General features: G+C 44.9%; 1 protein-coding gene and 1 non-coding gene across 3 annotated transcripts in view; both read left to right on the forward strand.

Annotated features, from left to right (window-relative positions):
• Positions 1–15,561, forward strand: part of SPPL3 (signal peptide peptidase like 3) — a 78,707-nt gene that overhangs the window by 23,770 nt on the left and 39,376 nt on the right. The gene's annotated exons all lie outside the window — the stretch shown is intronic.
• LOC121172124 lies at positions 3,321–3,441 on the forward strand. Its single transcript, XR_005886204.1, has one exon. It is a non-coding gene; the product is annotated as a small nucleolar RNA SNORA17 (small nucleolar RNA).

Consider the following 15,561-nt stretch of genomic DNA (forward strand, 5'->3'; position numbering starts at 1 on the left):
CCAGATAGATCCTTCACACTCATGAATCCTACCCTACAGGGAAGCCTCGGCTCCCCCGGGCCGGAAACCGTGGTGCTTTTTCCCCTTCCCCCAGGCTCGATTAAAAAACCAAAATAAAACTCTGAAACTTTACAAGAGCAGAAAAACTTCAAAAACTTCGTATCCTTTCTAGAAGCCTCTACCTCTGAGCCACCCCGCAGGTCCCCACATCACTGCCAGGCGGTGGAGAGCGACTCGCCAAGCCCTGCGCCCCATCCTCATCTTCTTGATGTGGGCTGCAGTATCCTCCTTTATGTTGTATTTTACCAGCACTTGAGAATCTTGTTGCATCTCTTTGGACATGACCTCATTTTTGATAACTGCCTTACGGGTCGCATATGGTTACTTGCGGGGAGGTCCTGGTTTCCACCCCCCTCTCCTTTTCTGGAGTGTTGAGTGGAGAGCAAAGCCAGGCAGGAAGGGCCACATCCCCGTCTATGGTGGAGCTGGGACAGGCTTACTGGGCCTGTGTGCTCTGGAATAGGCGCTGGCACGGCTCCGGTCATCCCCTCCCTCCCCCCAGTTTACAGTGTCATTGTTACTACTGAAGTAACTTAACTTGGTTAGGTGTGGTGCAGCTTAACGGCCACTCACCGCCTAGTGTCTAGTGTTGGCCATATGTTCCTGTCTGCTGACCCCAACTCAGGTTCCTATTGGCATAATGCAGCCTGCAAACAGGTGACTCTTGCCATTTGTCAATATGGAGAAATGCCTTGAGGTTATGGAATGATTTTGAATTTAAACAACTAGCCCTTAAAAACACCTGTTACTATGGTTTTGAGCCTTCAGGAGTTATCAAATGAGAGTTAACAAATTTTCTGGTTAAATTTCTGCATTTCTCAGGTGAGGCACAATAGTGTAACAGCCAAAGTCCTTGCCTTGCACATGTCTGGATCCCATATAGGCGCCGGTTCTAATCCTGGTGGCCCTCCTTCCCATCCAGCTCCCTGCTTGTGGCCTGGGAAAGCAGTTGATGATGTCCCAAAGCCTTGGGACCTTGCACCTATGTAGGAGACCCGGAAGAAGTTCCAGGCTCCTGGCTTCGGATCGGCTCACCTCTGGCTGTTCTGGCCGCTTGGGGAACAAACCATCAGATGGAAGATCTTTCTCTCTCTCTCTCCTCCTCTCTGTATATCTGCCTTTCCAATAATAAATAAATCTTTAAAAAAAGAGGTCAGATAGAAGGGTGGGTGTTTCAGAAAGTTCGTGGAAAACAGAATTAAAACGTGCTTAATTTGGTACAAAAAAAACTTTTAAATTTTATGTCTTTGTTCTTAGTGGTTCTTAGCTACCAAGCAGGCATTTTGCAGGCACTTAAGTGATTCCTCATGCCAGCTGTACTGGCAACCCTTTCTTAGCATAGTCAGCTCCTGTCACCCTCCCCGAACTCCCTTCTCTACTTGCCCCTTGCCACCACCCTTCAGTTCCTCCCTGCCACTCATTTCTTCCATTGTACTTACCTTGTTTCTCCCTTCAAAGATACAGTTATTTGTTTGAGAGGCACAGCTGACATCTGTAGCAATTAGAGAGCTGGGCCATCCTTCAGCCCAGAGCCAGGAAGTCAGCGGAGGTCTGTTACATCCTTCCTGAGGAGGTGGTAGGCAGCTGGAGAGTCATCCTTCCAGTGTTGTGGATGGATATGGGGGGGGGGGGTGAAGAGACTTTGGAGATCCGGGAGCCCAGCAGGTAACATGGATGAGCTGAACTGAGGAAGGTGGCTCAGTTGGGCCTGCTGGCTACTATAATACTTGGAGAAGCCCTTGTAAAGGTACCAGGTAGATGTTGCCATCTAGGAATGCTGACCTTGTCTTCTGATGAGAAAGAAGTCAGAAATCTGTTATTTCTATGGGAAATATCTTCATTTTAAATTTTTGATGAGAACTTCATGTTTTGAAATGCTGTGGAGGGTGTACATATTGCTTTCCGGGCCTCCAGTTTGCCACTCTAATCAAGCAAACCTGCAGCTCTGTTGCTGTTGGTGTCGCATCAGACAAGCTGACTTTTCCTTGGTTGCCAGACATTTCTTGCTTGCTGGGAGTGAATGGGCATGAGTTTCGTGAGATTGACTTGGTGGCTCACGCAGAACTACGTGCAGGCATTGTCTGGTGCAGTGTGCGTGAGCGTCAGGGTGGGCTCGGCTTAGTGTATGAGGAAAGGGCGAAGGTAGAGGCTACGTACAAACTTTGCTTTCTTGGTTGTTAAAACATCCTGTCAGATTGTGACAGTCATTTCCAGAGTGGAGATGGTGCTAAAGCCAGCAGGACTCAGCTAGTAGAAACCCGAGACATTCCCAGAGCGTCGTCATGGTTTGTCTGTGGCTAGATTGCTTCTCCCATCTCTATCTGTATGTAATCTAATATTTTGTGACATTTTTAAAATGCTTTAAGAGCTAAACCTAGATCATTATGAGCAGAAAGCCAGTCACATAACTATGAATAGGAGTTAACTATGTGTACTGTACATACTGTATTAGAGTATGTCATTTTCATTCTGTATCACTAGGAAGATGACCTATACTTGAGAAAAGCTGCTTTAATAGATGGCCCATAAATGGGGTCCATACATGGATTTCAAAGTTTGACAAGTCCTTAATTTGCACAAAAATTTTTTAGAAGATTATAAAAAAACAAAATTTAAAGATGTCTATTTTGTTGCAAAGCAGGTTTTAAGAATTTTTATTTTTACTTGAAAGGCAAAGTGATAGAGACATCAAGTGAGCTACCTTCTGCTTCTGGGTCCTTCCCAAATGGCCTGGCCAGAGTTAGGAGCCTGGAACTCTGTCCTGGTCTCCCATGTGGTTGGCAGGGTTGTTCGCACTCGTGCCATCCCCTGCTGCTTTCCCAGGTGCCTTAGCAGGGAGCTGGATCTGAAGTGCAGAAGCAGGACTGAAGCAGGCACTCTAAGTTCTGATGTTGCAGGCTGTGGTTTTGACCTGTTCACAACACCAGCTCCTGCAAAATACTTCTTAAATCCATGAATAGTTTCTTTTCCATCATATGCATTTTACGTGAACTTTCTGATGGCTGCTACAGCACACAGGCATTACTCCATGGGGAGGATCCATCACTGAGCAGAGCACTGGAGAGATTCAGAACCCAGGGAGGAGTAAATACAAATGCCTGCAGTGAATGTGAAGTTTCTTAACCAGGTCGCATCAAACCTTTTGACAACTTACTCTGTCCAACTCCTTAAGGATTGGCCAGATTTACTCAAAAACCCACCAAAGCCTAAAAAACCACGTGCTTGCTTGCTCTCTCTTTTTTAAAAAAGATTTATTTATTGCTGCCTCTGAAGGTGTTGCAGGTGCTAGCCCCATCTGTGTCAGCAGGTGGCAGAGAGGAAGGCAGCCAAATCTATGCTCTATGCACTGACCTGTAGGCAGCAGCCCTGGGGCTGCACTGTGGTGTGAGGAGTGGGGGAAAATGGGGCCCCACAGGGACCCAAGGCCAGGGCCAAGCCTCAGTTGTCCATGCGTCTCAAGCATCTGTGGCCACCTTGACAATGTTCCCCTTGATGCTGACCACATAAGTGCCCAAGCAGAAGCTGTCTGGCGTGTGCATCCAGTACCATCCACACTCCTAGGCATCCCCTGTGGATGAGGACCTGATTTCTCTGCTGGCCACCCAGGTGGCTGCTGGCCTGGCCTGCAGTCTTGGTGAGGCGAAGTGAGCACAGCCCCTGGTTCCTAGGCCTGGGCAGACTCAGGCTGTAGATAGGACACTGCTCCAGGATGCCAGTGGGGCAGGCTGTCAACGGCAGGCCCTGGTGGGATGTGAGGACGCACCAGTCCTGGGGTGGGACTGTGGTGGAGGCCAACTTGTCACTGAGGTGCTGGTAGAATTTGAATATAAATGTTACTGGGTCTGTCCTCTGATCCACTCCCTAAGTGGCCACGATGGTCAGAGCTGAGCTAATCCAAAGCCAGGAGCCAGGAGCTTCCTCCAGATCTCCCACATGGGTGCAGGGTTCCAAGGCTTTAGGCCGTATTCCACTGCTTTCCCAGGCCACAAGCAGGGAGCTGGATGGGAAGTGGGGCTGCTGGGATTAGAACCGGTGCCGATATGGGATCCAAACAGGTGCAAGGCGAGGATTTAGGCATTAGGCTATTGCACCAGGCCCATCTTTCCTTCTGATTACATGAAGTGATAATGGGAGGTGGGGGCAAGATTTCTGAGGGCATAGGCTTTGGAATCATACAGACCTAGGAATCACCTATGGAGTGACCTCCATGTTCCAGATATATAGGTTTTGAGTATTTAAATGGAGGTCGCAGCTTTCTGTAGGGTTGTAGCAAGGATTATACAGTCATGTTGACAATGCCATGTGAGCTGGTGGCTTCTTTTCAGCTTTCCAGGGACATCTGCACAGTGAACAGGCACAGCGACCAGCAAGACCGGTGTTGCTGGCCTTTGGTCTTCAGATCCAAGCCCATCCTTTTGTGGGAGCGACATGTTTCCTCTGTGTAGGAAGCAGGCTGTTTTACTGACTGACCAAGTAGTTAGCACATTCCTGAAGCAAGTGTTGTTTTACTTAAGATGAGTGATTTTTCTTTAAAGATTTTTTTAAATTCATCAAGTTCAGTAAAAATTATGTTTCAGTACTATAAACTGCCAAATATAAAAATGAAAATAGACAAGAGACAACTGAATAGTACTCTATAAGCATTCTAAGGTGTATAGCAGCTGGTTGTGTATAAACTAAAATCCAAAAGTCAATGAAGTTATCAAAAGATGTGGTTAAAAACTTGCATCTTCTAACATATTGGTCACTTAATATCATGTCAGTTAACTCCATAATATTGTAAATTGTTGTTGATGTTATGTTGTGGCTTTTCATTGGATGGGATGATATTCTGCCAGCTCTACTTTTAGACCAGAGATGGTCTCCCCTGTTGAATTTATCTGGACAATAAGATGCTGGACTCTATGCATGGTACATGCTTGCAATGAAGGAATCATGACTGCATTTGAACTGTACTACTGCAACAATGTGGAGGAATCCAACATGGGGAGAGGGTATGGGATGGGGTTGGGGGAATCCCAGAACCTATGAAACTATCATAAAATGAAAATTAAATTTAAAAAAAGATTTAAAAAATTTTATTTTGGAAATCAGATATACAGAGAGGAAAATAATTCTGTCCACTATTCACTCCCCAAGTGGCTACAACAGCTGATGCTAAGCTGATCCAAAGCCAGAGCCAGGAGCTTCTTCCAGGTCTCCCATGCAGGTGCAGGGTCCCAAGGCTTTGGGCCGTCCTTGACTGCTTTCCCAGGCCACAAGCAGGGAGCTGGATGGGAAAGGGGAATGCCAGGATTAGAACCAGTGCACATATGTGATCCCAGCACATGCAATGTGAGGACTTTAGCTGCTAGGTTACCGAGAGAGTAATGGTTTTTTAAAATTAAACTTTTCAAAGTGATATTGTTAAGCAACATGGATATATGATTTAGTTAACAGAAATTGTTGTATGTATGCTGTCAGTGTCTAGATGAACTTTGGAAACTGCCAGTAAGCTGTTACTTTGGTTCACTTACTGTGTGTGCGTCTGGAAACACTTATCCTGGGGTCAGCTTTGTAAGTTGTTAGTGCTGTGAACGAGCACGTGGGTGAAATATTGTAGCATTTTCCATCACCCGTTGGCCACTTTTTTACTCTGCTGTTGCTCAGAAAAAGGATGTGATTATCTACAGTACCCTTTCTCTCTCTAGTTGTAACTGTACCCTCTGGAAACCTGGAATCTTTCCACACAGAGAAGCCAGGCCAGAAGGGGCTCGCACCCTCCCTCTCCTGCGTGCACGTGGAGGAAGGCAGGGGATGGCCTGGCATTCGTTCCTCCACCTTCTGTTGCAGAAGTCTCACCAGTCAGATGCAGGCAGCAATGAGCTGGACTCGCTACTGGATCTAAATAAATGTCTCAAAACATTGTTAAACAGAAGAGCATTCATATACTGCAGTGCTTGTCTCAGTTGAGTAGCCACAGGCTTTGTTTTGGAAACACTTCATGACAGCTGCTATTTAAAAGAAATAGAAGTAACAGAAAATTCAGCTTTTCATGGTGGCAGCCTCTGTAAAGTTCTGTAATGATGTTTGAACTTTAGAGCATTCAGACCGACTGCCTTTTTTGTGAATGCAACCAACAGCTGGCTTTAGGTCTTTCAGAAAATCTTATTATTGTTAGAATGGTTTTTCACCTTAATAAAACATGTGAGTATGAACTATATAGTTTAACGTGTGACTGCTAAGGCTTCCTCGACCTCAGGCTTGTATCTTTTTCTGTCTTGCTGGTGACACATGTAGAGGTTGTACAAGGGAGGTGGCCACAGCACTTCTGCTTTCAAAAGGCGAACAAGCCGTGCTGTTCACTCTGCTCTGTTGTGTTTCGGCAGCACTGGTGTCCTTACATCTGATATGTATAGATGTGTAATTGACAAGTGTTGCGGAGCTTAGAGTTTCTTTGGCATTGTACACGGTTGAGGGGTGTGCTGTGTTTACCGTTTAATGCCCTCCCGCTGAACCTTGTGAATGTTTCTGGCCTTTTACGAACTCTTGGCTTTCCTCCCTTCCCTTGCCTCTCCCAGCCTCACGGGGGCGCTCACGTGCACGTCTCGGTGCAGGCTGCGCTGATAGCCTCCCAGGGCATCAGTTCCATGGAGCTCAGCTTTGTTCTCTGTTACTGTGTTCTGTTTTTTTTTTTTTTTTTTTCTTTTTCCTTTCATTCTTGATGGGTGGTTCCCCCCACCCCCCGTGTAGTGTTTTCGTTATTTCTGATCCAGATTCATGTCCTCAGTAGCTTTTATAATTCATAGTTTTTCTCGACTGCCATGAAAATGATTTAAAAAGAAAAATCCCCAGACAGTGGTTCTGGAAAGTATGACTCTGCAGTTACTTAGTTCTGAGCAGCCAAAAGCTCCTGAGCCTCTGTACTTTAATGAATGATTGCCCCTCATACTCTGTTATCTTTGAGACTTGATGATCTAGAAGATTTAAGAATTTGCCTTATTTTGAACACTCTCTAACTTTATTTGCTTTAGCTTACATCATTATACCTGATGTTTGCCAACATTCGTATTAAAATCATATCAAAAGAGTTAGGAAATATGACAATTTGTGTGACAGTTTATCAGTTTGCTTCTGCTGGGTTCATTTTTAAAGACAGTGATTTTTTTTTAACATTTGTGTTGGGTATTTTTTGCCCTCTTGCCTTTTTAATAACTACAGTTCCCTTGACTGTGTAAAAGTGCTAATGTCTTTTATTTGTCCATCCCAGGGACTCTGCCTCTCACTGTAGCCTCACAGACTAGTCAAATCCTCCGTGTGCACAGGCGTTTTGTTTCATCTGCTTGCTTTCCTCAGGAGTAAATAGTGGTTGAGCAGATAAAGTAATGGGGGAAGAGTGTGTCTTTAGTAGAAAATGTCAAATAGTCATGGCAATATGTGGAATAACTGAGGTTCCCTCTGCTGTGTCAGCCCATTTTCTAGAGATAGGGCCAGCATACCATGGAGTATGCTGGTCAGAATTAGGGTTCAGGCAGTAATGAGAACAGCATACACTCACAGGTTCAAATATACATGGGCATACAGGATCTTACCGTTTCCAGGGAAACACAGTGACATCTGTCAGATACCACATAGTAGTCTAATAGTTAAAAGTATTTATGTCACAACTCAGCATTAAGTAACTGAATCCACTTTTAGGATGCTGTATCTTTGCAGAGGTGGGATGTGGGCCATTGTTGTCAAATAAGAGCAAGGACTGTATGAGAATTCATGTGAAATGAAGTTAGCAGTTTTCCAATTGACTCTAAGATGTGAGTTGTATGTTACCCAGAGGCTAAGTTTAGGATGCAAACGCTTAAGCTTCTGCGTTAGACATCCTTCCTGGCTTAGAGCATACCTGTCTCTTCCCTCTGTCCCTCCCCTCCCCAAAATGACTTAGTAGGAATCTCTGTGAAGAGATCTACTCATATGATAAATTGCAGTTTTGATTACGTGAATGTTTTCTCAACTGAACAGGAAAACTAAAAGTGATAGGCTGGGTAATTAATGTGTAGGATGTGTTGTACATGTGCAGTTAAGCCACTGTTTGAAGTGCACCTATCACAAATTGGAATGCCTGGTTTTGAGTTTAGCTGCTGTGTTTGCTATCCAGGTGCTTTTCCTGCGCATTCTGGAAGGCGGCAGGTGATGGCTCTGCCTCATAAGGAAACCCGAATGGGCTCTTCATCCTGGCTGTTGGAAGCATTTGGAGAGTGAGCCAGTAGATGAAAGATAATCCCTCTTACTGTCACTCTGTCTTTGCAGGAAGTAAGTAAAGAAATAATGAAAAAACAAATGACAGTAAGTAGCATGGTAGATAGAGGAAAGGATGTGGTGATTGTCAGTGGTCTCTAGGGCCGTCTGCTGTCATTCATAGCCTAGTTCTTTAGGTAACTCTGTGCCTGTGGCCAAGAAATTAACTTCCTTAGACCTGTTTTTTCATTCATAAAATTGGGTGGATAATACTACCTACAGATTGAATGAAATACTCTAGATGGATATACTTTATATAATTTTAAATCTCTTCAGTTTATTGTAGGCTGAATCGGGTCCCTCAGAGCTGTCCATGCTTAAATACGGAGAACCTTTGAGTACAGTGAGACTTAATGGGTGTGACTGAATCAAGGAACTTGGGGCAAGGGTCTTACCCTAGATTATCTGGGTGTGCCCGATGTAATTGCTACATCATTAGAAGATGGAGGTCAAAGGATCAAAGTTAGCAGATACGGTGGAGCAGGAAGTTGTAGTGATAGCGCAGAGGGGTCATGAGCCAAGGCATGCAGGTAGTCTTCTTGAAGCTGTAAGGGAAGTCATTCTCTCCAGGCCTCCAGAAGGAACCATCCCTGGGAGACAGGGCTGACAGCTGTCCTCCAGCACTAGCAGGGAATGCAGTCCGTGTGGTTTGAAGTCTTCATGTGTGGTATTTTAAGGCAGCATATGGGGATGAATACAAGGAATTACTCAAGTTGAAAAAGGGAAAGTTTTCTTTGAGAGATTCTGAGTCCATCATCAGAGGAGAAGAGTGTTCATCATAGCGTGAAGCCCAGCAGAGCAGCATTTGTGTTCTTAGACTTCCTAAACTGGGGTGTCCGTAACTCAGGTGACTCTAGAGTCGATTAGATAGGGAAAAGATGACGGTCCATACTCAAAACCTCTGGAACATCTGGAGTAAGTGCCTCAGGAAGACTTCCAGTACAAGGAATTCTTCCTGGAACTTGGTTCCCATGGCAGCTCCTGAAGCTGCTGTTCCCCAGTCATTCATCATGTTTCTGCTTCTAGATTGATCCAGCAAATTGCTTTAAAACAGTTTCTCCAAGCTTGATGAGTTTTGCAGCGGTACACCAGAGGATGGTGTTTCAGAAACACTCTGAAGTGTACAGCCTTGGGGTTCTCCGTGCGCGGATAGCAGCTGGCGGGGGTCTGCCTGGGTGTGTCTGTGTTCTCTCTCAGCCAGGGGGTTTTTCACTGAATCCTTATCAGCATCCTTCCAATCACAGATTTCCAGATTAAAAATGTGTTACCCAGAATTTTGAATTGAAAAATGGCAGTTATTAGGAAATAGTGTTACTTGAGATCACGAGGACTTCGTGGGGAGGGTAGATGTAAAAGAAAGAGAATCTGTGAATAGAACATGAAGTGTTTGGAGTGTCGGCTAATTAGGATGTTCCTGATTCTATAAGGCAGACTGTATGGCAGAGTTAGGCACGATTCTAGACATAATGCCACATGCAAAATTCACTTTATATATTGGTCTTTTAAGGGCAATTTGGGTTTCCTAAACTGTGATTTTACCTGTGTTTGCTCTGTATTGCCAACCTAGTTGAGATGGACTGATCACTGCTGGTAGGCAGATCTTTTAATTTCACTTGCTTCTGTGTGGTTCTTTAATCCACTACTAACCACTTTAGTAGTAGTTTCTGAAATTGTCTTGCCTACCAGTGGGCCACAGCTTTGTAGGAGTTGGTGTCAGTAATGTGAAGGAATTTCCTACATTTAGAAGACTGACTTAGATGCTTTGATATATAACTGATTTAGCATTGGTAATCCCTTCTCTGGTAACCGTGTTAGAAGCAGAAAGAGTACTTCTACTTAAAAAAAATTCTTTACTATTATATTTTTTTGTTCTGAAGGCAGATTTACAGGGAGAAGAGGAGAGGCTATGAGAGACCTTCCAGCTACTGGTGCACTCCCCAGATGGGTGCAACAGCCAGAAGTAAGCTGACCTGAAGCCAGCAGCCTGGAACGTCTTCCGGGTCTTCCACATGGGTACAGGGGCTAAGGCCTTGGGTCATCTGTTGCTTTCCCACACCGTAAGCAGGGAGCTAGGTTGGAAGCAGAGCAGCCAGGACACAAACCGGTAACTTTATGAGATGCTGACACGGCAGGCAGAGGATTAGCCTACTACACCATGGCATCAGCCCTAGACTACCTTTAAGTTTGCTTTCGTTTTTGCTTTCTTTCTAGTAATACATCTTTCAAGCAAGAAACAGTGCACAGTGCAGTCAGAGCTTTGTGAGTGCACTGCCTTTGCAGCTTCCAAACTCGTGCTTTCACAGCTGCCTTGGCAGTTTCTCCATCAACCACACATATTTGTTAAATCTTCAATATTGTGTGCCATGGCCGAATGTTAGGGTGTTCCTGACCCCAGTTCAAACATTGAAACATGAGCCCGAGTGGGGCAGAATTAAAAGGTAGAACTTTTGGGGGACCTGATGAAGTTCTGAGTGCAGAGCTCTCTTGAGTGGGTGTAGAGGCGAATAAGAGACCCCACAAGGCTCGTCAGCCCCTGCTGCCCTGCCAGGGCTCGGTGAGCAGGTGGGGAGCAGAGTGGGCCCGACCCTGCCACACACACAACCTGCTGGGGCCTTGATTGCCGGTCCTGACCTCTAGTCAAGTGAGAAATAAGCTTGTTTACGGATTACCCAGTCTGTCTTACAGCAGCCCAAATTGCTTAAGACACTGTGTTTTTGCCCCTTTCCACTAATTTCTTCAGGAACGTTTTATGCCCCTCCCTGAGTTTTTATCTCTCTGCATAACCTCTGTGTGTGCAGTGTGATGCTTTCGGTTGTTTCAGGTTGAGGAGTAAGGGTTTCTGGTTCCTGCATGTAGTTCTGACTCAGTCCAGGAAACTGGCTTTCAGGGGGCTTCGATGACTCTTCTCGCAGTTTCTAAACTCTGCCAACTTTAAGAACTGAATCCATCTGCTCTCACAGTTTTGAGCTGTGCGTTGTTTTCTCTCTGACCTGATTCATGCGGACAGTCTACATTAGTGATCAAAACTAAGCGAGCCTCAGATTCGCTATTCCATGTTAAAAGAGTGCTGGGGACCTGACAGAGACCCTGGGCCTAATGGTTGGTTTCACATTTTGCCTTCGTTTACCTTTAGATCTACCAACCCAAGCTTTGTGATTAATGCTGTTAATGAGTGATAGAAAGCTGTTACATTGTTACTTACTTGGCTCTGAAAAAAAGAAAACTTAATTGCCAACTAATCGAATACTGAGCATTTGTGACAAAAGGAAAATACAGGGCCTGGCGCAGTAGCCTAGCGGCTAAAGTCCTCATCTTGCATGTGCTGGGATCCCAATTTGTGTCCTAGTGGCTCCATTTCCCATTAGTTCCTTCTTGTGGCCTGTGAAAGCAATTGAGGACGGCCCAAAGCGTTGGGACCCTGCACCCATGTGGAAGAGCAGCACCAGTCACTAAATTTATTTAGAAAGTTAGAAGATTAAAGGAGATAGCAGTGATTCACTTCCCGGATGGCTGCAGGCCCGGTGCTGGGTCACACCAAGGCCAGGCGCATCACGTGGGCTCTGCGTGTGGGTCATCTTCCACTGTTTTCCCAGGCCAGTAGCTGGAAGCTGGATCTGGGGTGGAATAGCCATATCTTGAACTGGCACTCATATAGAATGCAGGCAGTGGCATTGTCTGCTATGCCACGTGCCAGCCCCCTGAAAATTTCACAATTCATATGTAGTTTTTTTTTCAAATTTCCATTTTTGGTGAACTTTTTTTTTTTAGAGATTTATTTATTTTATTACAAAGTCAGATATACAGAGAGGAGGAGAGACAGAGGGGAAGATCTTCCGTCCAATGATTCACTCCCCAAGTAACCACACGGCCGGTGCTGTGCCGATCCGAAGCCGGGAACCAGGAACTTCCTCTGGGCGACCACACAGGTGCAGGTCCCAAAGCCTTGGGCAGTCCTCGACTGCTTCCCCAGGCCACAAGCAGCGAGCTGGATGGGAAGTGGAGCTGCCGGGATTAGAACCGGCACCCATATGGAATCCCAGCATGTTCAAGGCAAGGACTTTAGCTGCTAGGCTACCGCTCCGGGCCCATTTTTGGTGAATTTTTAAAAAATGCCAAAATGTACCCAGTAGCTTTCCCACTATAGGATTTTTTTTTTTTTTGTCTTTTAAGATTTATTTCAAAGTGAAATACACAGAGAGGAGGAGAGACAGAGAGGAAGATCTTCCATCTGATGATTCACTCCTCACGTGACCACAATAGCTGGTGCTGTGCTGATCCGAAGCCAGGAGCCAAGAACCTCCTCCAGGTCTCCCACATGAGTGCTGGGTTCCAAGTCTTTGGGTCGTCCTTGACTGCTTTCCCAGGCCACAGGTAGCGAGCTGGATGGGAAGAGGAGCTGCCGGGATTAGAACCGGCGCTCATGGGATTCTGGCACATTCAAGGCAAGAACTTTAGCCGCTAGACCACTGCGCCGGGCTCCTCGGGCCTTCTTGGCAGAATTCCTGACCATCGGTTCCACTGTGGTGAATAAGTGTTCATAGTTTCTGAAATGAGAGATGACCCAAAAGCTGTTTTCCAGGCAGCACTATGTGCTTATAGGAGTGAATTTTCACTTCAAGTTCAGAACAATATGTTCCTTAGCTCTGGTCACCGATCCTGTCAGCCGTATTCCCAGTTGTTTCCCTTCCTCCTTATTTGTGGTTTCACCTCAGGGATTTCAGTTTCCGATGGTCAAAGGGGCAGTGTGTGAGTATAGCACACTAGTAAGATGTTTGGGTGAGGAAAGGCCACAGTTCATGAAACTTAAAGTGTGATAAATGGCTAGAACTATTACATTTTATTATCAGTTATTATTGTTAATTTCTAATTGTCCAGCTTGAATACTAAACTTTATCAGAGGTATATAGGTATAAGAAATGTAGACTATATAGGACTTGGCACTGGCTGAAGCTGTGGACTTGTGCTTCCTTACTCTGAATGGTAAATGCATGGAGTTGAGTTGTTAGCATTTTGAGCTTGATTTCGTTTGTGCAGCTTAATGGCATTTGAGAGACTTCCATGCCACATCTGTTAGTAGTGTCAGTGCCAAGTAGCACTGCACTATAGGAATTTGTCTCTGTGGTCCCTAACTAATAAGATACTGGGTTGCTTGCAGGTTTTGGCAATTCTGAATGAAGCTGCAATCTACTTTCTCATTTAAAAATTTGTTTTTCTTCAAAGATTTATTTGGTTATTGGACCCAGCATGGCAGCCTAGTGGCTGAAGTCCTTGCATTGCAACACTGGGATCCCATATGGGTGTAGGTTTGTGTCCAGGCTGCTCTACTTCCCTTGCAGCTCCCTGCTTGTTGCCTGGGAGAGCAGTGGAGGTCTTGGGACCCTACACCCATGTTGGAGACCTGGAAGAAGCTCCTGGCTTCTAACTTCAGATTGACTCAGCTCTAACGATTAAGACCACTTGGGGAGTGAACCAGAAGATGGCAGATCTTTCTCTCTTTCTCTCCTTCTCTCTGTAAATCTGCTTTTACAATAAAATAAAATAAAGCTTTTTTTTCTTAAGGTAGTGTTTCTCAAGTCTTGCTTAAAACTTTTCTTGTGCAATTTGCCTATGTTTTGTATCTTGAGAAATCTTATCCAGCTCAGTGTCATAAAGCTGTTTTCTCCTATAGAAACTTACGGGGTTTCAAAGTTTTACATCTGAAGGTGTGATTTTTTGTATATAGATGAGTTTTCATTAAATATTAATTGTTTATTGGGGGGAGGAAGAGAAAGATGGGAGGGGTAGGCTGGCAGCAGAGAGAGGTGTCTGCCATTTGCTGGTTTCACTTCCCAAATGACTACAGAAGTCAGAGCTGGCCCAGTCTGCAGCCAGGAGCCTGAGGTGGATGGCAGGAACTCAGCAACAGTATCTGCTTCTTCCCAGGCCCGTTACCAGAGTGGCCAGAACTCCACCTGGCGCTGGTTGGGGAGTAGGCCTCCCACGCTGCCGGCTCAGCCGGCCGCGACACTCACCCCTGCAGATAAGGGTTTTGGTTTATTTTGCCTGTGGAATCTGTGTTCAGGAGACTTATTTCCCTTGGACAGCTTTGTCAGAAATCAGTTGATGATGTATTTGTGGATTCCTGGAAATTGTGCTCCATTCCATTGCATGGTGTGTCTGTTTTTCCCTAATATCATAGTTTTATAGTGTTTAATTAATTAATGTGGATCCTCCAGTTTCCCCTTCCCCACAGTTGTTTTGACTATTCTCAAGTTTCTTTGCTTCCATACAAATTTGAGAGTCAGCTTATTTGTTCAGAAAGGTTTGTAGTTCTCAGTTGCGTTGATTTTCTGGGTATAGTGGGATTTGTTGCTTTTTATCCCCCAAGGTGGGAGCTTAGATGATCTGTTTTAAACCTTTTCTCTTTCAGTGTGATTGTTTCATTTTGTGGATTTTCCTCAAACAACATGGCTTTTGCTGCATTGCATATACTTTGAATAATTGATATTTTTATCCTTACTCAGTTTATGATGGGTTATTTAGAAGCATATTTTAAAATTTCCAGATATTTGGGAGATTTCATAGATTTCCTTATGTGGGTGGTTTCTAATTTAATTCTGTAGTTGGAGAGCATATTTGGCATGATCAGCCCTTTTAAATTCATTAGGACTATCTTTATGGCATAGCATATGGTCTAGCCCGGGAAATGATGCGTGTGTGTGTGTTTGTGTTTTGTATTTTGATTCATGCTGCAATTTACCAATCCAGGCTGAGGCTGGGGGTGCACGTGGAGCGAGAGGGATATGGTGAAGTGATTTGAAGCACTACCTTTGCGTCCAGAGCCCTGGAGCCTAAATGGGACACCTGAATGACCTTGGACAGGGTCATTCGGCCCTTTCTGCTTCTGCGTCTTCACCAGCTGAAGCAGAAAGCGTATGTGGAGGAAGAAACAGATCAGTGGCAGCAGCTTGTACAGTGCCCCGTGATATTAACTGTTGTTACTGTTACAACAGCAGCATAACTATCTCAGGCAGGGCTTTGGTTGCTTGGATACTTTATAAATAAAGAATTTGTTAAAGGTTTTCTTCATGTCTGTTATTATATGTGGGGGCAAGTTAACATTGGTTTCAGTATTGGTGGCGTATGACTGTCTGAAAGTAAACAAAGTCTGTGTGATTCAGGCTTTAAAAGTAAGTACTGTAGCTTGGAGTCTGAGTTGCTGTGTAGCAGGATAGGTTGCTGCTTGGGACA

Source organism: Ochotona curzoniae, unplaced genomic scaffold (genome assembly GCF_017591425.1).
Source record: "Ochotona curzoniae isolate NIBS_2020 unplaced genomic scaffold, NIBS_Ocur_1.0 scaffold_274, whole genome shotgun sequence".
NCBI lineage: Eukaryota > Metazoa > Chordata > Mammalia > Lagomorpha > Ochotonidae > Ochotona > Ochotona curzoniae.